This window comes from Lissotriton helveticus, chromosome 12 (genome assembly GCF_964261635.1).
Source record: "Lissotriton helveticus chromosome 12, aLisHel1.1, whole genome shotgun sequence".
Taxonomy (NCBI): Eukaryota; Metazoa; Chordata; class Amphibia; order Caudata; family Salamandridae; genus Lissotriton; species Lissotriton helveticus.
The window spans coordinates 305,516,664-305,537,350 of record NC_136073.1 but is presented as its reverse complement, the minus strand read 5'-3'; the positions used below and the strand labels follow the sequence as shown (position 1 = coordinate 305,537,350).

Genomic DNA, 20,687 nt, shown 5'->3' with positions numbered 1-20,687 from the left:
TTTCTAGCTCTATTTCTTCGTCTATCCAACTCAACATGAATGCAGTCATCTCTAGAATAGATTCCCTACTAGCTTCTTGGAATCCTCTATTTCTCTCCTGGTGGGGCCGTCTTGACTCCATCAGGATGATGATTGCCCCGATTCTGATCTACTTATTATCCATGCTTCCAATCCGCATCCCGAACTTATACTATCGCCGTATTGATTCTGTATTGTCCAAATTTCTCTGGAAGCAGAAAAAGGCTCGAATATCTCTCTTACACCTTCGTAAATCTAAACTTAATGGTGGGACTAACTTTCCAGACTTTCGCCTCTACCACAAGTCCTTTTCCCTTAGACAGGCTTCCCGTTGGTTATCTCAGGAATCCTCCCCTTTTTCTCCCCTCTGGCTCTCTGTAGAACAGGAATTATTACTTCCATACTCTTTCCAAGAGATAATTCGCTTCACTTCTAAAGCCCCATGCCTTAACCCCCTTTTATTCAAACATACTTCTTCTCTTCTACGGCCTTTAGTCTCCTCTACCTCGGTCTCTCAGGAATCCTTCTTACTATTACCTATTTGGTACAACTCACTCATATTGATAAATAACAGACCTATTGCATGGCCCTCCTGGAGAGCGAAAGGTATCATCTGGGTACATCATCTTTTTGATGGTTCATCCCCTTGCTCGTTTCCTCAATTTAGATCTCAATTCCACTGCCCTCCTTCTTTTGCAAAGAAATTCCTCATCCTTATGGAAACAATTCTAGAGTGTTATTATTCTCTTCCTTCTGAGGCGCTACCATCCTCCTCTTCTACTTTACTCAACGTTCTCTCTACCATTCCTAAAGCTTCCCTCATTTATCGTTATTTCTCAGCTCCCGACCCGGACCGTCTCAAATCGAAGTTGGAATTGTCTTGGGAGACAGACTTAGGCTCATCATGGTCAACCTCTCTTTGGGACAAAATATGGGCCAGATCTTTGAAGATTTCCCGTACTGCTTCTCTTACTCAATCCCTATTTTTCTTCTACCACAGACTCTACCTTTCTCCTCTTTCTATTTCTCGTTTTCAACCCAATTCTGTATCTAACTGTTGGACCTGTAATGCTCCCACTGCAGACCTTCTACACCTTTTCTTTCTCTGTCCTTCAACTCGTACTTTTTGGTCTCAGATATGTTCTCGCCTCTCCCATATTTTCAACATCTCTGTTCACTTCTCCGCCTCTTTTGTATTTCTTGGTAGCCTTTCAGAGGACTTGGATCTCCCTACACATTCCCACGGTCTTTTTGATCTTATGCTAGTCCTCGCACTACAGCACATTGTTTCTAATTGGAAATCCTTGAACACTTTGTCTCTAAATTGTTGGTGGAATTTAGTATGTCAATCACACAGACTTGATGTCGCCTTTGCCTCCTCCTGCAAACCTTCCCGAAATGTTGAACTATACTGGTTACCTCTTACTTTATACTTAGATCAATCTGCCAAAAAGTCTTACTCTCCACTCTCCTCAGATAACTTCAAACCCCCTTGAGCGCATATACTCTTGCCTGTAGTTTATGATCTTTTTCAATTGCACTGTTGTAATTTTTTAGCTTTATACATGTTTTCTTTTTGATAACCGTTCCTACTTTAAGTACTTGCAAATATGATGTTTTCTACTGTACTTTCTGATTGACATTCATGGTATTTGATTTTTTTTTTTTTTTTACTCATTCTCTAGGATATTACCACGTTTTTATTTCCCTCCCCCCCTCCCCCCGTAAAATACTCCAAAATGCTTGTTTTGCATTGTGATATTGGTTACTTATGTTTAATTTAGACCATTCTTTAGCCTTTTTTCATATTTTGCTGATATCACCTTATTGTACTATCTGATTTTCTTCTAATAAAGCTTTCAAACATAAAAAAAAAAAAAAAAAAAAGAGATAACAGGAGGGCTAGTTGTGCCCCAGGGACCAACAGAAGGCAAGGGGACTTCATCCCCCAGCCAAGAGCGTGCCAGGAGCCGTGTTTGCCGAGTGGTGGAGAAAGGGGGCATGGCGTGTGTTCATGTCTCAGCAATCCCACTATCTGGGGTTTACTGGAGGTGTCAGGTAGGCTAGTTGGCCTCTAAAGACCCCCAACAGAGAAGGGGGCTTTAATCCCCATCCAAGAGCACACCGGGGAGCGTGATTGCAGACTGGTGGGCAAAGGAGGTGTGGCATGGTATGAAAACTTAGCAATCCTGCTATGTGGGACCTACTGGAGGTAATATGAGGGCTAGTTGGCCCACAAAGATGTCCTTGGGGGCCAACTACCCCTCCTGTTACCCAAAGTAAGTCCCACACAGTGGGACTGCTAAGAGGTCTTCGGAGGCCAAGACCCCCTTTCTCCTCCTCCTGGCACACTACTGGTTGGGGGATGAAGTCCACTTTACTCCTGAGGGACTTTGGGGGCCAAGAAGCCCTCCTGGTATCTCCTGTAAGCCCTACGCAGCAGAATTCCTTAGCGCTGGTTGGAGGCCAGCACCTTTTCTCCGCAACGACTTCTAGTTAAAGAAGCATTTGCAATGTAATAGGTTTCACATTTGCAAGAGTTCGAGCTATTGGCGTTGTAAATGTAAATGTTTTTTACTAATGTTTTTGGGAGTGGAGTCGATGTACGTTGCGTGTAGTGGAATTATGTGGTATGCTGTGCAGTGAAATTATGTGGATAAAAAGTATACAGTATTTAGTGTATAGAAATCATGCAGAGTGAGATTATGTGTTATTGAGAGTAATTATGAGGTATGGTAGTCTGTGTTGTGGAGTGGTAACCTCAGGTTTAGTCTTCATTGTTTCCATAGAAGCTAATCTGTAAACTCAACGAGACAAAACAAAGGAATCTCTGAGGAGCACTTCTGTAACCTAGTGAGAGGTATGAACAGGGCCACTGGAATTATGCGAATGTTTGGCTGCACCAATTTTCGCATAATTATACATTTTCCGCATTTGCCACATAATTCATCATCCGCTGCATAATCTGCAGATTTGAAAAAAAATCTTGTTTCTAGCTCAAATGGCTCCACATTACCAAAAATGCAGCGACAAGTGTTTCAGCATGGTGGACACTGCACCCCATCCACTCCCACTGCCCGGGGGTCACTGCCAGCCGCTTTGGATTTCTTTCATTTTTACTTTTACTTGTATTAGGTAACGTAATGCTGATTAGAACATTTGTTTTTGCAAGAGGAACTTTGGCACACTGACAGAGTGATGCGGGGTTTGCGGTGCAGGAAAGCTGTGTAAGGATTGGAGCGCGGTACTAACTGAGTAACTCCTGTTTTGTGCGGTATCTGCACAAAACCTCCCTAAGGCACATCCTTTTAGCCAAGGGAGAAGCAAAAAAACTAGCTCTTAAAATGTTCCCAGATGAAGGGACATCAGGCTGAGTTGTAACCCTGATAGTATTAATGAAGACACAGACCGGGGCTTGGCTGGTAGCATGTAATCATAAGTAAATAAAATGTTGAAAACTCTTTTCAATATGGCTTTCATATATCTGCACCTGTCCCTTCTCACGGTGTACAGAAAGCTCATGGATGTCCCGTCGATGGGCAGGGGCTAAAACACAGAAAACGCTGTGACAATACATAGAGACCAGGCATTCATTTGAGGTCCCCAGTGACCAGTTCAGTGACCAAGGCAGGAGGGTAAGCTGAAAAACTCCCAAACCTGTTTGAAAAAATAGGACTCTATCTAGAATGCCTTTGAGCTGTGGAAACAAATATGTTTTTATATTGAATGCATTCAGTCAATGGATATTAACTGAGAGCAGTCATTTATGTTGAGTCATTTAGTTCCGTGTAGTGCTCACTTTAGTCTTTGATTCATTGGGTAAAAGTGTCCTCTGATTCCTTGGTTGTGAGTGCTGTGGCTTCCATTCAATCACTGTATACCACATCGCTGCAGTTTAAGTCTGTGGGTTTTTTGCACATTTATATTGCGAGAACTCGACCTGTGGGCAACACAAAGCTATATAAGAGTACCACGTCGGAAGTACCCACAGCCCCTAAACCCTCTGCATCTCTTCCCAGTAGTGCATTGTATAAACTCCCAGTGTATAGACTTGTGTAGGAAGAGCCATTTCAATATTTCCGTTATAAAGACTTGCGTGATAAAGATTTGCATTGTAGCTGTTTGAGCGTTGGCAATAATGCGAGGTAATTGTAGATCAAAGTAAAAACTTTGTTGTAAATGCTGTTTACCCTTGTTAAGCTACTGTATACTTATTGATTGTGAGGCACAGGTTTAAGTCCTGATAATTTGTGCCCAAGCCTGGTCAAAACCTGTATTGCAGGTCAGAAAAAACGTGGTTCTCTTCAGCCAAAGCTAATAATCTAATGAAGACAACCCACTCAATAACATATACTACAGAATGGATTAGTGGTTTTGTTCTGTAGCAATGTGGTTGTTTCTTGACTCCCTTTTTAAAAACAGGTATAATTATTGAGGTTGATCTAGATAATGGAATCCTAACTTTTACAGCTGTGTTAAACATATGGGCAAGCTGAGTGGCCCAAACAACAGGTTCAGTAACATATAAATCAGGAGGGATCACATTGGGCCCTGGAGCATTGTTTCCAGTTAACCACAAGATACCTGCATTTAATTTCTTAGCAAAAATGCTAAATTCAAAGCACATTCACCTGAAAATTGTAAATTCCAGCAAAATATCTCACCCAGTTGTTGGGCATAATATGGGAACAAACAGTCACCCTATCTCTTTTTTTCTTTTTTTCTTTTTTTATTGAGTTTTATGACAGCAAGTAGTTAAAGCAAACAACCGGTTCAAAGAGAAAAAAAAGTACAAATAAATAAATATCCACAGAGCAGAAACAATCAATGCAATAGACATATTATATCCAGTTACTAATAGGTGCCCAGAGCTTTTGGCCAAAAACTTTCTTTCTCTTTCCCTTTAAATTATATATTGCTTTCTCCAGTTGATAGATATTTAATAATTTGGTTTGCCATTGATAAAACGTGGGGGGATCTGCGTCTAACCAGTGAGAAGTTATGCAGTATCTGAAAACCGACATCGAAATAAACAGAAAGCCTTCTTCAATATCTGTTTTGATAGCAGTTTGATCACATTGAATGCCTAATATTACTAATTCGGCAGACAATACCAATGTTTTACTTAGAATATTATTTAAAAAGAATTGTATATCATCAATAAATTGAGCTAATCTGGTACACTGAAAAAACATATGAATTGAATCTGCACCAAAATAGCCGCATCTATTACATTTAATGCCTCTATTGGCTTTCCATTTCAATAACTTCGCAGGGGTATAATACAAATCAAATATGCTCATAAAATGTTGACTTTTAAGTGAGCCATTACACAAAACCAAATTTGCCAGTTCTAATGATCTAAATAAGTCAACATTTTCCAATCCTAATTCTTTTTGCCACTTGTTTTCAAATGCTTCTAAATTGTCTTCAATTCGGTTTAGCATTGTCTGATACATTACCCCAATTTTTTCTTTCTTCCTGCAACATTCCAAAACATCATATTCATTCATTTTGCTAGTATTTAATAAATTTTTTCTCTCTAGAAAACTATGGATTTGGAGGTATTTAAAAAAATCCCCTTTAGAAAGTCTATATTTTTGTTGCAAATATACGTATGAAACAAAATTTTCATCCTGATAGAGGTCTCCTAATAAGCATACCTTGGCTCTATGCCAACGCTGCATCACGAAGTCACTAAATATTGCTGGGAGCATAGGATTGTTAAGCAAAGGTGTGTAATAATTTAATTCTTCGCAACAGCGAAACCTTTTCCTAAATTGTTTCCAGATTTGGTGGGCCGTAATTAAGACCTTTAAAGCCCTCCGTGAACTAATATTAGGAAATGGGCTAATAGATGTGTGGAACAAATTAAGACCTACTGATTCTGGTGCTACGTTTTTTTCAGCTCCACACCGAAAGTCCGTTCGTTTAGATTATTTTTTAATTTCCACTACTTTGTTGGAGAAAACAAAAATTGAAATCTTACCGCAGGTTGTTTCTGACCACAACCCTATGATATTAGAATTGTCATTAATTCCAGAGGAACGACTATGGAATAGGCAGTGGGCGTTTCAAAGAGATTTGCTGTTAAACCAAGATTATCTTTCCCATATGGCTAAAATCATTGAAGAATTTTTTTTATTCAATAATGAAACCACTTCTGTCCAGACTGTCTGGGACGCTTTTAAATCTGTAATAAGGGGGGAAACTAAGAGCTATGCTAGTTTTCATCGGAAAAAGAAACAGAATGAGTTTAAATCAGCATTAGAGAAGATAACACAGGCAGAATTAAAGCTAGCTGATAGTATTAAATCTGGTTTGGATATTGAGGAACGTATTTTGATTAGCGAACGTTCTACTGTTTATTCATTTTTGACTGATCAAGTTGCATTGAAACATAAGCAATTTAAAAAGGAATGTTATGAATTGAATGAGCAAACAGGTAGAATTTTGGCGCAAAGGTTGAGGCAGAAAGCCGCTTTTAACGACATAACAAAAATCATTGATTTAGAAGGAACCACTCAAACATCTAGGTCAGGCATACTAAATGCTTTTCGTGAATTCTATCAACTCCTATATAACAAATCAAATGACGGGACTAGTACTGATAGTAATGCTGTAAGTTACCTGATGAATATGGACAATCTCCCCTTAACGGATATAGAAAAAACGTTGTTAGCTGACCCGGTTACATGGGAAGAAATCGAAACGGCCATTCTTGGGTTAGCTTCGGGCAAGGCGATGGGACCCGATAATATCCTTTAGAATTTTATCGGACCTTTCGTAATATGCTCAAACCAGAACTTATTAAGATCTTCCAGCAGGCATTTTCAGGTAATTCTCCTCCTTCTTGGTCGCTGGCAATTATAGTCGTATTCCAAAAGAAAGGGAAAGAAGCTACGGATTTAGGGTCATATAGACCAATCTCTCTTATTACTGCAGACAGTAAGCTATTTTCCAAGATTCTAGCAAATAGAATGAATGACATTATGCCAAGGTTGGTCTCTAAAATACAACATGGCTTTATTAAAAAATGGGACACAACAGATCATGTAAGAAGAGTTATAACTCTCCTGGACTGAGCGCAGGCCACGGGATCCCCAGTTGGTGTGGCCCTGTTGGATGCCGAAAAGGCATTCGACAGGGTCGACTGGGGGTTCCTCTGGTCTGTGCTGGCCTGGAGGGGTTTCCCTGTGGAGTTTATAAGAGCAATACGAGGGATGTATACTGATCCTAAAGCCGTAATAAGGGTGGCTAATGAGACATCTGTTTCTTTTTCGATCACAAGGGGGACAAGGCAAGGTTGTCCCTGTTCCCCCTTGCTGTTCGCTTTATATATAGATCCGTTTTTACAAAGACTTATCAAAGAAACTGGTATTCCCCCTGTTACAATTTATCAAGAAACGTATAAAACACTCGTCTATGCTGACGATGTCGCGATTGTAACTCCAGATATAAAAATGGCACTTCCTAAAATTGTCGAATTAGCACATGAATTCGGGAAATTTTCGGGATACAAATTAAATATTTCCAAAACACAAGTGATCCACTCTACTACAGGGATACCGGATGGAGTGGTTTTATCAGCTACAGCTGTATATTTAGGAGTTAAATTATCTGCTAAGGTAGACGATATACTAGGGCTTAACTTAGATCCTCTACTTGCCTCTACCACTAGGTCCCTGGAAAGGTTAAATAACTTGCATCTATCCCTATATGGTCGTACTAATGTAGTGAAGATGATTATATTCCCCAATTTTTTTTATTTTTTCCGTACTATACCGTTATTGTTTCCTTCTAATTTTTTTATTAGACTTGATAGGATTATCTCTAGGTTTTTGTGGGGGTATAGGAGAGCCAGAAGAGCCCTTAAATGGTGTACACTTCCGAGATTAAGGGGAGGCTGGGGGATGCCAAATTTTCGGCTGTATTATTGGGCAGTATCACTAAGATTAATGGGTATTCTAATTTTCCAAGATTTTGTTATTGATGACTCAATTTGCCATTCAATATACGAGATGGTCCTCGGGGCAGAAGCGCGACAATGTTTAGTTAGGTTCACTGAACCAAGTTACTATAAAAAAACGAAATTTAAACAGTCACCCTATCTCAATGAGAATAGATAGGGTAGTTTATAATCTTCCACAACAAAAGGCCTCATTATGATGTTGGGTGGAATCTTTCGGCCCGACACCATCTCAGATTCAGGAACCGACCGTCTCATGGACGGCAGTTCCGCCCGTTGGATTATGATGAGACTGAACACTGTTCAGTCGGAGTCCCATTGTTTCCTATGGGAGCTCGTCTTCTGCCCGACAATACAGGCTACAATTGGGAAATGGGATGAGTGTGTAAAACCATGCACTTTGTTGCAGGCTTCCCACGGTGCCAAACACACAGTGCAGAGTTTTACAGTGGGGGTCCTTTAGGTACCCCTATGGCTCCCAACCGGAGGCCGCAGAATGAAGGAGGACATACTAGGGGCCCTGGAAGTCACTTTCTGACAGCCTTTTGATGTCAGACAGGCCAACTCGGAAAGGGTGCAAGGGAAAAAAAGACCATTAAATGCTTGATAGTGAGGCTGGGCTGGGAAATAGGTTCAGACTGCAATGCAGTCCTATCCTTTTTTTAAAACTTGTCTTTTATTCAATATCTCACGGATGTAACATTACATGTTGTCATGACAGGTCATGTAGCAATGAGAAATAAAATCAGTTTACCTTACACATCAGATAAGTAGTACAGACTATCATCGTGGTCTCAATGTTCGCCCAAGTTCTCGACTCACAAGCATCATTGCTGGGCCTTCATCGTCATTCGTAGCACATAGGCCAACTCCCATGGACATTGCTCATGCACAGTAACACTTTTAACTAATGAAAATCATAAGAAGAACTTGGTAGTGACAGGCAGACTGGTAATATTTATCCAAAAGAATCCTCGAGAAATGCAGTCCTTTCGTGATGCGTTTTAACTAGCAACATTTTCCATCTGGTAAAATACGGTCTGATGAAGGTTCCCTGATTAAATATCGATGTAAAAAATATAGTTTACAAAAATATTGTGGTAAAAATATTGAATACAAAAATATCGACTCCCTATATATTAAACAGGTAAGTACAATAATATGTATACCAAAATATCAAAGTAAAGAATATAGATGTAAAAAATATTGACTTGAAAAAGATATATATATTAAATAAAATATATAAATAATATTTACATTTTTATCAAAATAAACTACATTTAATATATTTTAACACAATATAGCAAATAAACTTAATTAAATAAAATATAAACACACATAAATGTGTACAAATACATATATTTACTTAAAAACATTTTATTAACTACTATGTTTACTTAATTTATAAATGTTTTAAATTCGATAAAAATGAAATATATACATATATGAATAATTTAAAATGAAATAAAACATTCTATAATTAATTAACACATTAAACTATTAAATGAAATATTAAAAATACATTTCACAACACAATAAATACAACAGTAGGGAAATAGTTGGATAGCGAAGGGGTAAAAATTACTATTCCCACTCCAGTCAGTACAAAAGTAGGGAAAGTGCTGGATGCGGTGGGACAAAAATGACTATTCCCAGTCTAGTGAGTGCAACAGTAGGGAAAGTGTTGGATAACGGAGGGGTAAAAGTGACTATTCCCACTCCAGTGAGTGCAACAGTAGAGAAAGTGCTGGATACCACACCAATGAAAAAAGTTAAACATCAACATTTTTATTACATTTTTAATTTCCATTATTAATAAAATTATTATTGAAATTTAAATATATTATTATTAAAAAAATAAGAAACATTCATTAATTACACATTGTTTAAAACTATAATATCCACAACACACATCTAAAATTAATTACACAATTACAATTAATAATTAATAGTTAATTAATTCAAATGAATTAATACAAATTAATTAATGCAAATGAATTAACAAACAATTAATAAATCATCAATAACAAATAAATTCCTTCCCACCATTTACACCTATAAAAACAACAACAGACACCTAAAATTAATTAAACAATCAACATAATTAATTATTAATTCATTAATTTAAAATAATCAACAACTAATTATCAAACAGTTATGAATAAATTAATTTACAAATTTTTAACTATAACAACACTGTTATACAATTATGAATAAATATAAATTATTAAATACATTTCATATAAATAAATTACTTCCCACCCTAGTCCCCTATAAACCCACGACCCACTAAGGAACTAAAAACGCAAAATTGAATTTCAAAATAATTATTAAATAGTAAAAATAATAATTAAAATCGATATAATTAAATTACTTCCCACCCTATTCCCTTATAAACCCATAACCCGCTACGGAACTAAAAACTTAAAATTCAAGTTAAAAAAAATACGAACAACTAAAATTTTAACACATAAAATAAAAATACTAACAATTCTCATACAAAATACTAAAATACATAACAATAATAATGAATGGATATTTTTAACAACTGTATTTTTGTTAACGATATTTAACAGTTCGATATTTTTGCAATCAATATTTAATCCCTAACAATCGATATTCTTTCCACGATTTTTTTTACATCGATATTTCTTACCCACGATATTTTTACCTCGATATTTCTGTAGGTCGATATTTATACATCGAAATTGTTGCTTGTTACCCTAATGAAGTAGCACGTGCTGAATCCAGGTGTAGGAACAGCAGCCTAATCATGATTTAGTGGAGGGACTTCCACACAGGAAATGTACTCAACTCAACCCATATTCAGGGCCTTTTAGTGTCAATTAATCACTCAGGTATGAGAAAGTTGTGAGAGGGCTCTAAAACAAAAACTTTGGGGCATATTAGCAAGAACCTCGTTAAAATTATCGCCGTTTTAGCAGCAGGAAACTGCCGCTAAAACGGCGATAATGGGCTTGCTAATATGCGTTATAGAATTCCAGTAGAAGCCCAGGTTAGATGTGCAGGACATCTAACCTGGGCTTCTATTGGAATTCTACAACGCATATTAGCAAGCCCATTATCGCCGTTTTAGCGGCAGTTTCCTGCCGCTAAAATGGTGATAATTTTAACGAGGTTCTTGCCAATATGCACCTTTGTTTTTATAAACGTGAAAGTTTGCATGAATTGAAAAGCTGGTCAGGATTCTTTTTTTTAATGAAGAGAGGAAAAAATACAGAACCTCCACAACAGTAGGGGACATTCTTGTGGCCTCTGTGGCAGCCTGCAGTCTTCAGCGACCACGCACTCCTTAATGAGTTTGTAAAATATTTATATAGTGTAAAAGTGTAAAGTTGCCGGCACCTGCTTTGGCCTCTTTGAAGTTTTTTTATCCTCCTACACGCCAGCTGATTGTCCAGTCAGCTATTCAATCCCGACTGGACTATGCCAGCTCCATTCTTTTAGGGGCTAATCAGGCTGAAATAACTTGGATGCAACATGTTCAAAACGCTGCAGCCAGGGCCTTGTTGGGGCTACCACGGACCTGCCCCACAGGTGGTGCTATCTGGAAACTCCATTGGCTAACCATGGCTGCACGTATTCAATTTAAGACATTGTGTCTTTCTTATAAGATTCTGAAGCTGGCCATGCCCAGCCTATTGGCTAATCTTCTCACTCCTTATGCTCCCTCCCGCCAGTTGCGTTTTCGGGGGCAGCAATTGGTTACTGTCCCCCGAGTGAAACGTCTCTGCGCCGGTGGCCGGTCCTTCCGCTATTTGGCAGCCAGTCTGTAGAACTCCCTGCCTGTTCAGATTTGCAGTATGGAGAGCTTTTTGGAATTTAGGAAAGCCATTAAAACTTTCCTCTTCCCATCATGCTAGGCTCTGGTCATCACCCCCTTTTTCAGCGTTCTCTGTCCTGGTGTCTGGTTTGTTATTTTGATGCTGGCAGCGCCGGGACGCCCCTTTGCTGGGGCAGCTGCGTGCTATACAAATCCGAATAACATAACATAACATAACATAAAATGTGCACCTTAAGAATTCATGTTTGTAAAACAATGCCCCTGTTTTCCCGCAACTTGAGATTCCTCCTTTGAGGGACAGGCCTTTTGGTGACCGGGAATACCAATTTAGCTACTTTTGAGCCGGATTTTCTTTAACCACATTAGGGTCAGTTTGATTTTTTAGCTCCTAATTTCAAGTCCAAAAGAGAGATGCCAAGACAATATGGGAGACTACTGCGAGTTCAGGAAGACTTTCCTTGGATGTCTTCAAAGGTACCCTTGCAAATCCCGGATCGCCCCTTGTAACCCCTGAGATGCAAAAGAAGTGCAAGGAACAGAAAGAAAGATTACACTTATAGTTTTCAATCAAGTTGAGATCTTTGTAAGGCACAGGCAGCATTAGGATCTAAGGGGTTGGGGAGAAATAACATGTTGTTCATGCAAAACTACAAAGGTGGATCAGCCTGTCAATGGCCTGGGCGCCTCCATCTCACTGCTGTCAGCACATGTAGATCAGAGCTGCTTCTCTCAGCCCCAGTCATCTTTGATTGGCCTCATGAGTGTTGCTGATCTCTGGTCTCAGCTGCACTCCACCTTCAGATCAGTAGCCAATAAATCAGCACAACAGCACTGGTTTCTTGAACTAAGAATGTATCATGTCAGAAATGTATTTCATTTCATTCAAACCATACAGTTGATGTCATAAAACAATGCAATTAATAACATTATTTCAGAGCAAAAAAAAAAAATAAATAAGTAAAACAACATATAAAAGACAGACTGTCAGAAAAGGAGACAGGTCGTTAGAAAGGTGACTAAGAAGGTTCTGATATGCAGGGCCACAGTAGGGAGGGCCATCCAGGAAGCATACCCCTTCAGGCTAAGCGTAGATGAATCAATGTCAGCACACTCCTCAGCTTATGCTCTTAGAGATTGTCAGTTTCAACAACCCAACCAACCATTGAGGATACGTGCAGAACTTGGTAACTATTGGAGAATCCAATCAGATTAAAATGCATTTTGCTTAAACTATAGTTTGGCTTCAATTAATGTTCTTAAGTCCTGACCCCATGCTGATAGCAGACATGTCATAATTATCCCATTGTTGATGGATTAACTCAATACAGCCATTCAGCCAATCAGATACTGTCGCAGGACTGCATTCTTCTTTTGGCAGAAGTTGCAGGTTTAGATATTCAGCACATACCATTGTATTAAGATGCACCTTTCTGCATGGTCACCTACATTTTTGCAGAATTTTGTTGCTGAGTTTTTAGGCTCTGGACACTGAGATGCTGATGTCCAGTGCCCAGTGTATGTGCTCTAATCTCCAAAAACATGTAAAAATTGGCTAACCTCTGATTAGCATATTATATTCCCCCACCAGCGCCTTGAGACCCTCACGGGTGAGTAGCTTGCTTCAAAAGCTCTGATTGATTGATTTTTCCTGAAAGGCCATTGTATATGGTGTACAACTGCACCCATGGCATGGAAAGTTCAATTTGAACTGTGGCATTCACTAGTGTGACAAAGAAAATATGGCTTCAGGCCTAGCATGGTAGCCAGGTATAAACCTAATGTTCGTCAAAAATGAGGCAACGGAGTGGATATAGTCATACCTCATGGACAAGTTATAAAATAGGCGAGCTAAACACTCTCTTCAGTGAAATATGCATGCTCTTCTACAGAGTGCGAAATTAGAAGGTGATGAAAGGAATGCTTAAATTAAATTTGGCCCCTAGCAATCCGTCTGGCCACACTCCAGACCATCATTTTTCATTCATCTACTGTGCCACTCTACCCAGAGACTTGATCTTGCTCAAATACGAACAGCCCAGCCTGAAATGCCAGGCCTGGTCGCGTCAAGATCTGAAGACAAACAAACCCGACTGGTTGTACCCTACTATAGAGTGTAACCGGGCTCCGCATTCACAGCCTCTATCATCAATGCATATCCTAGTTCAGCTGCAATCTTCATGATGTTCTTTTGACTACTCTGCTGTAACGTTTCAGACAACACACATTCTTGGATACTTAAGAGAACCTTTCTGACTGATATGCCCTATATCACCCGATGCCTCATCAAAGTTGATTACAGAATGCCTCACCACCATATCATGCTCAACTCAGACACTTCTGAAATGCTCTGATGCATCCGAAACACACCGTTTTTCATCCAATATATGCAATCAGAATAAAACTATTCAGATAATTGTACCCATAAAACTTATTATGAGTCATACTTTACAACAAAAGTACATGAAAGACACAAATGCCTTGATGAATGAGAATTAGTGTAGGGCTGTGCTATCTCTTTTGTGCAGATACTCAGCAGTAGTACAAATACTTTGATTAAAATACTTTTGTGAAAAGCAAACAATCGTAAATGTACACAAAAGTGTAAATTTACCTTTGAGAATCAAGCCCATTTTGTATGAAGCATATGTATGTAGTGGTATTTCTATAGAGCAAACCTGGCTGTGAATCATCGGAACCCTGTACATTACATCAAGCGTTAGGAAACGACTTCAGATAATGTACATCAAATTGGTATTTACACAAATACATCTTTACACACATTTAGGCACAGGGAGATTAAGTGATTTGTCCAGAATTATATGTTGTTGGGCCTAGTGCTGAAGTCAGGATATAAACCTTGGTCCCCAGGTTGCAAGGCGGCATCGCAAGAAGTAGGACACACCCCATCTCTTGTGTGTGCAAGCTGAGTGAATGGGCCTCAATGTGATTGGTGCTTTGATAAAGCTTTACTGCTCCCTTCCAGTAATCATGGGTTCAATATTCTGATACTGCTATTTGTATTTTCTCTTTGAATGTAGCACTGATGGAGATGCTAAAACCAACCAGTTCAAGACTGTACCTGAGTAGTAGATGGCTTCAAAGGACACTTACCAAACCCAGACTTTTAGGCAAACATGGGAGTCCTGGTTAGTTTGTATTCCACAATTTTTTTTTTTTAATTCATTTGGTTTGAAAGGCATTGTGGGTAAGAAACAGTAAAGGGATCTATGCAAGCCAGACCACCCTTCACTCCCCAGTATGTTTAGTTTTCAGACATGTTGTGTATGGTAGGTTTCCGTGGAGGACAACTGAGCCCGGGCCAAAATCTACAGTTAAATAAAAGGTGATGGGAGAAATGCTTGCAATTTGCGTAAACACTGGCAATCGCTTGGAGTAGCATTCCAACCCATTGCTCTTTTGCCCACCATGCCATCTCAGCTTGGACCTAGCCATATTTAAATCAGTTTTGACCCTACTCGAATAGGAGCAGTCCAGCCCGAACTGCCAGGCAGGTCCTCTCTAAACGAGAACGCATGCAACCCAAAATAGTTTTTGCTCTGATTGTTGCTTGTCAGTCAGGTGTAGCTTGACTCCAGTGGCTCAGTGAGCACAGGACTCATAACTGAGAAAGGGTGGTACATAAAACACACAAGGGGTGATACAAGATGTACCCATTTTTCCATCATTATATTCTACCATGTGAATGGCTGTAAGGTAGATACACAATGAAAATTAACTATAAGCTGCAGCACAGTTGTTGGCTCTGGGTATCACATGTTGTGTTGAGAACCTACAAACCCTCTATATATCCCGCGACCTAGAGGGTGCAATGGACATAACTGTATATTGCTTCTGTAAATTGGCCATTCTGATAAGAAAATACAGATGAAAATGTTGTCACCAATGGCTATTTTTTCCCATTTATTTTCATTGTGTTTTTATTTCAATAATTTGTTTTCTCTCGGAAAATCTTGAGGAATCTACACAAATGACACCTTACTGAATCCAGACGTTTGTCTACCTTTCGGATATGTGTTTCATATCAAGATCACCCATGGGTTTCACACCGTTTTCCACCAAAAGCTGCAAGCAAGTTAAAACCACAAACATTTTGAAAAAAAGAAAACCTCTTGGAAAAAAGCAAAAAATTTGATCAAATTAAAATGTTTTTTCTTCTTCCTGAAAGCAGACAAGATGATGATCCTAGCACAGCAAACATTTTGTTGATGCTCAGTTGCACAACACTTTTTTTATATTTAAGTTATGTCTCGGTTTCCTCCAGTGAAATCTACAAATCCCTGGGAACATTTAGAATCCCCAGGATACTGAACAAAAAGTACAGGCGAGTATAGAAGCCGAGTGGTTATGTTAGAGTACTGTGAAAATGTGTGATCATTGCCAAAATAGGAGGAGGACATTGAATCAACCAAAGGCCATCACTCCAAAAGTCTTTAAGAAAAATCTAGATATACACATGAACTAAGAACTAACACTTCATCTTTAAGTCACTGCAACACACTTGCCTACTTTGTAGGGGTACGCACATGCAAAAATGCATCAGTGAGAGTCTTTACCAACTTCGGAGAAAGAGATCACATCAGCCCAACTTTTGCTCCATACATGAGCTATCAATCTTGACGGCATCTGCTTTAAGATATTGCACATAAGTTGGTACATTGAGAAGGGGCAGTAATCATGCAAATAAAACAGACCATTTACCTGACCTCCTGCGTATTCACATTGCATCAGAAAAGACCTGAAACTGCCCTTCTCCCTACAAGATATCAAACACTGGGGCATCTACTATGGACACCCACCCACCACCAAAATACACCTCACCTTCTGTACAGCGAATAAAACTTGACTCTTTACAATGCAATTTGCTGCAACACAAAGGCCACAACCAACTAGCTATTTGACCAAGACATAAAAACACAAGAACGGCATGGGCAATAACATATTTATCTACAACTCCCTACAGGCCACGCATTGGATTCAATACAGTAAATCAGACCTTGATGTTATACACTAGGAAACTATACACATAAGCATGCTACCTATACACACCATGGAACAAAAGCTTATCCATCACTGCACCTATATATTGCCACACAAATCTGCAGGGAAAACTGGATCTACAAAAGCCTACTCTCAGCCCAGTGTAAGAATCAATAGGGAAGACAATACCTGATATCATACGTCCCAATCCATTTTAATGTACCGGCAACTACCAGAAGCCTAAAGAACAGCACACAGTATCACTATCTTTTTTGCAAGCCCCTACACCACACTCCAGCAAAATCCACGGAGAAGCATTTTCGCGATGCACTACTGCTATCACATATGCCTTTTGTCCAGCTTATTCTCCATGGAAGTGGAAGCTTACAGTCACCAACAACGTCCAATCCAACTATATGCTGTCGTTATAATAGAGCAGTTTTTTCAACTCACCTTGTAGCCTGCTCCACAGCAAATTTGTATTTATTACATTAAAACCTATTGACTCTTAGTGCATGCATTCCCCACAACTCAGCACTATCCCTGCATCAATATAAACTGGAATAAATAATCCTGCACATCAGTTTTCCCCTGCAATCCAAGATCCAATAAAGCATAATTTCACACAAGCAACCCACAAAAATAACAGTCATCCGTCAGACACCGATATCAGTTACACCCTAACTCAACTTTTTTGATCACAAATGTCCACAAACACATGCCAAGTACCCAAAAACATAGGCTCAGATTTACAAAGCAAAGTTGCTGTACTACATTGCGTCAACTGGAGACAGCAGAACTGTGCCCTATCAACAAAGAATTGGCACAATTCTGATCTTTCTATGCACTGATGCACTTACCAAGCGCCAATTGAGGCACCCTTGTGTCATAGTGCAAAGGTATTTCCGTTGTGATCAGAATCGGTTTTTTTGCAGGAAGGTGACTCTTCCTGCGCAAAGCAAGGCTGAAAGGTAGTCTCTTCATTGTATGTTTGCTGCAGAATGAGGCACACATGCAAAGAGAAAAAAAGAGGAGAAATAAAAATATTTCTCCACGTTGCTCCAGCCTCAGGGAAGTGCAGGATTGTGGTACAAATCCATGTCTACAAGTCTTTGCAACATACGGATTTGCATCAAAATTCATGCACATGAATGCCTAAGCACCATGGAACGCCTTCTTGATGCAAAGTAACATAAGTTAGCGCATTGCGCTGCATTGTGTTACTTTTGGTTACAAGCCATTTGAACTCGCCATCTGGGCTGGTTTGTAAAAAGCAAACTAGATTTTGCATTGGGTCTGTGTTAAAAAAGTAACCTGACACACAATCTTTATAAATATGGGCCCTACTCACTAACCAAACATAGAAGGCCCACAGCTCCACCAAAGTTATATATCACACACTTTTGTTTCCCCACACTTACCATAAAGTATTTTTCATGCCCCAGGAACAGGTGGTATAACATCCAATACTGGAATAGTCCGTCACAACATGCAGATGCAGCTGCACCAAATGCACATGGTTCACATAACATAGCATAACGTAACGCAACATATCATAACATATGTGTTGTGCCTCATTACGGGCCCGATGTAGGTGGCCAATTACGGTAAACCCGAAATTCTGTAAATTTCAGGCTTACCGACCGGTATTGAGCCATTTATTATGTAGGGGATGATTCGGTAAATACCGAATCATTATTTACCGATTCGGTATTACCGAATCATTATTTACAGATTCGTAGGGAGCACTTTTAAGACTGCTCATGTGCTTTAATGATTCGTTATTTACCACCAACTATAAGTTGGTGGTAAATAACGAATATCTTTGAAAATGCAATTCTGTGCATTTTCAACAGTGCCATGTGGCAGACATACATGCCCTTAGGGCATGTATGTGTGCCACATGTGCACACACGCACGATTCAGGGGTGCAACAGGGTGTCAATGTGGCACCCTGCCACCCTTGCATGAGTTCCCCTATTACCGATTCGGTATTTACTGAATCGGTAATATTGAATGGCTTCCCATTCATTCCTCCAGGCCCATAGGGATGAATAGGAATTACCGATTCTTAATTACCGAATCTTACCGAAAATGTATCTACATCCCATATACCTATTCTTAAATACCGAATCGGTAAAATTCGGTATTTAAGAGTAGGTAAATTGGGATTAACCACATCTGGCCCTAAATCTCTTAACTTTCGTTGGTATTTTTAGTTGACAGCAGTGCTTAAATTGTTCACTCTGTTGGTATATAATGAGTGGATATGTGAACATCGCATTTGCCAATTAAGTCTAGTGTAAAAACGCGTGGTAACTGATCAAGTGGGGGCATGTGAAAAGGATGTAGTAAATGGTTCCACAGTTTATATCGGTGGATCGGACCGGCTTGCGGAAAGTAGCAGGTCAGCCCTACCTTCTACATTTCATTTCATCCGATAAATAAATAATCCATGGCATAAATAGATTACTAAATAAAATAACATTTCTTTGAGAAAGAAATGCTGTTGTTTAAAAATGCCAATAACTGTCTTTACAAGAATAACTCATATCAAAGTCATGGATTTTACCGATAACAAATTTTTCAGACATGTTTTTTTCTCACTGACTTTTTACTCACTTACAGCAGCAAGCATCCCACAGTTTGTTAAAATTTCATTTTGCAGGAGCTATCGGCATATATTTTGCATCGAAGTGGTTCTGCTTACTTTTCTCTCGCACCAGATCCTTCTCACGAATGTGCGGAGAAGGGGCACTTGTTGAGTGTTCGCCGTAAACTTCCCTTGCTAGGTCGACGGCTTCCAGTCACAGTGCCCTTTTCGGACTGTTGAGACTTCTACCCAGTATCGGATAAAATATTAACTTTTACTGCAACATTTGCCACACGGACCAACCCATTTAGCATCTGTATAACTCTGATAGGAAAGTCACATTCGCTATCATTGCTCGTTGGCAAAAGATCACAGGTCCAGCAAGAAAAAACATATTTTTCCCGCATACGTACTTTCTCTATCAGCCGAGAGATACTCCCTGCAGTGATTGTAACCACAACATTGCAGTTCATTTTGAAATGCAAAAAATATTTTAGCAATATTAAAACGACGAAAACTAATACTCAAAAAAGACACATGTACACAGACCTGTTTCTTGCAAGGAGGAAGACAACGTCTTGTGATGAAATGTTCTTATGATATAGAAATCCAAAAATGGGATAATGAGCATGAAGTAAGAGCCAGTGGCTACACCCGCCTTTTTCTGGCTTACATTTTGCTTGCTTTATCAGAGATGTTAATCCTTACCCTGTACAACAAGTACAGTGCAAGTCAAGGGCGACCAAGGTACGAAGTTGTTACCAAGGGAGTGTTTGGAACAGACCCAATATATATGTAGCGAAGTTACGGGAAATGCACATACTAGAAGACAACGTACATCTATTTTGCACATCGATGAGCTTCTACTGCACAGAATGCAATAGTAAAACTAATATTTCTCAAGGGAGCCTGAAATATTTTTAATTTGTCACAGTAATCACATGACAGCCTCTGCACAGCTTCACGGCTACTCATTCTTAAATTGTTGAGGGAAAACTTAACACATTTCTGAGCTTAGCCACACAGCTCATTGTACAATTAGCAGGCTACTGGTGAAAACCAGGCAAAACCATGACATTCTAAATACAATCCGTGCACGTTTATGTTCGCCATGCTGACAACAGCTTAAACAATGTCTAACCAAAGCTGAAAATTCTAGTTGTAATTCAGGCCACTTTGTAAGCTTTGGCTTGCTAGAAGATATCTGTTTCGTCTAGCCTGAATGTGTAGTTTTTTAAGAAAGTAAATTTATGAGTAAGCCTGCATTCCTAACTACACAATTAAGCATGTTTCTCTTTTTTTCT

At 39.2% G+C, this 20,687-nt stretch overlaps 1 protein-coding gene across 6 annotated transcripts in view; it reads right to left on the bottom strand.

Annotated features, from left to right (window-relative positions):
- LOC144799803 (fatty acyl-CoA hydrolase precursor, medium chain-like) overlaps positions 1–20,110 on the bottom strand; it is a 447,680-nt gene extending 427,570 nt beyond the window's left edge. For 2 of the 6 annotated variants that reach the window (XR_013603879.1, XM_078671374.1), the window contains exon 1: positions 19,933–20,110. The gene's annotated coding sequence lies outside the window, so the exon portion shown is untranslated. Of the gene's footprint in view, positions 1–19,412; positions 19,621–19,932 lie in introns of those variants that run through there. The other 4 variants (XR_013603878.1, XM_078671373.1, XR_013603877.1 and 1 more) reach the window with 3 other exon arrangements.
- Between the last annotated feature and the right edge of the window lie 577 nt (positions 20,111–20,687).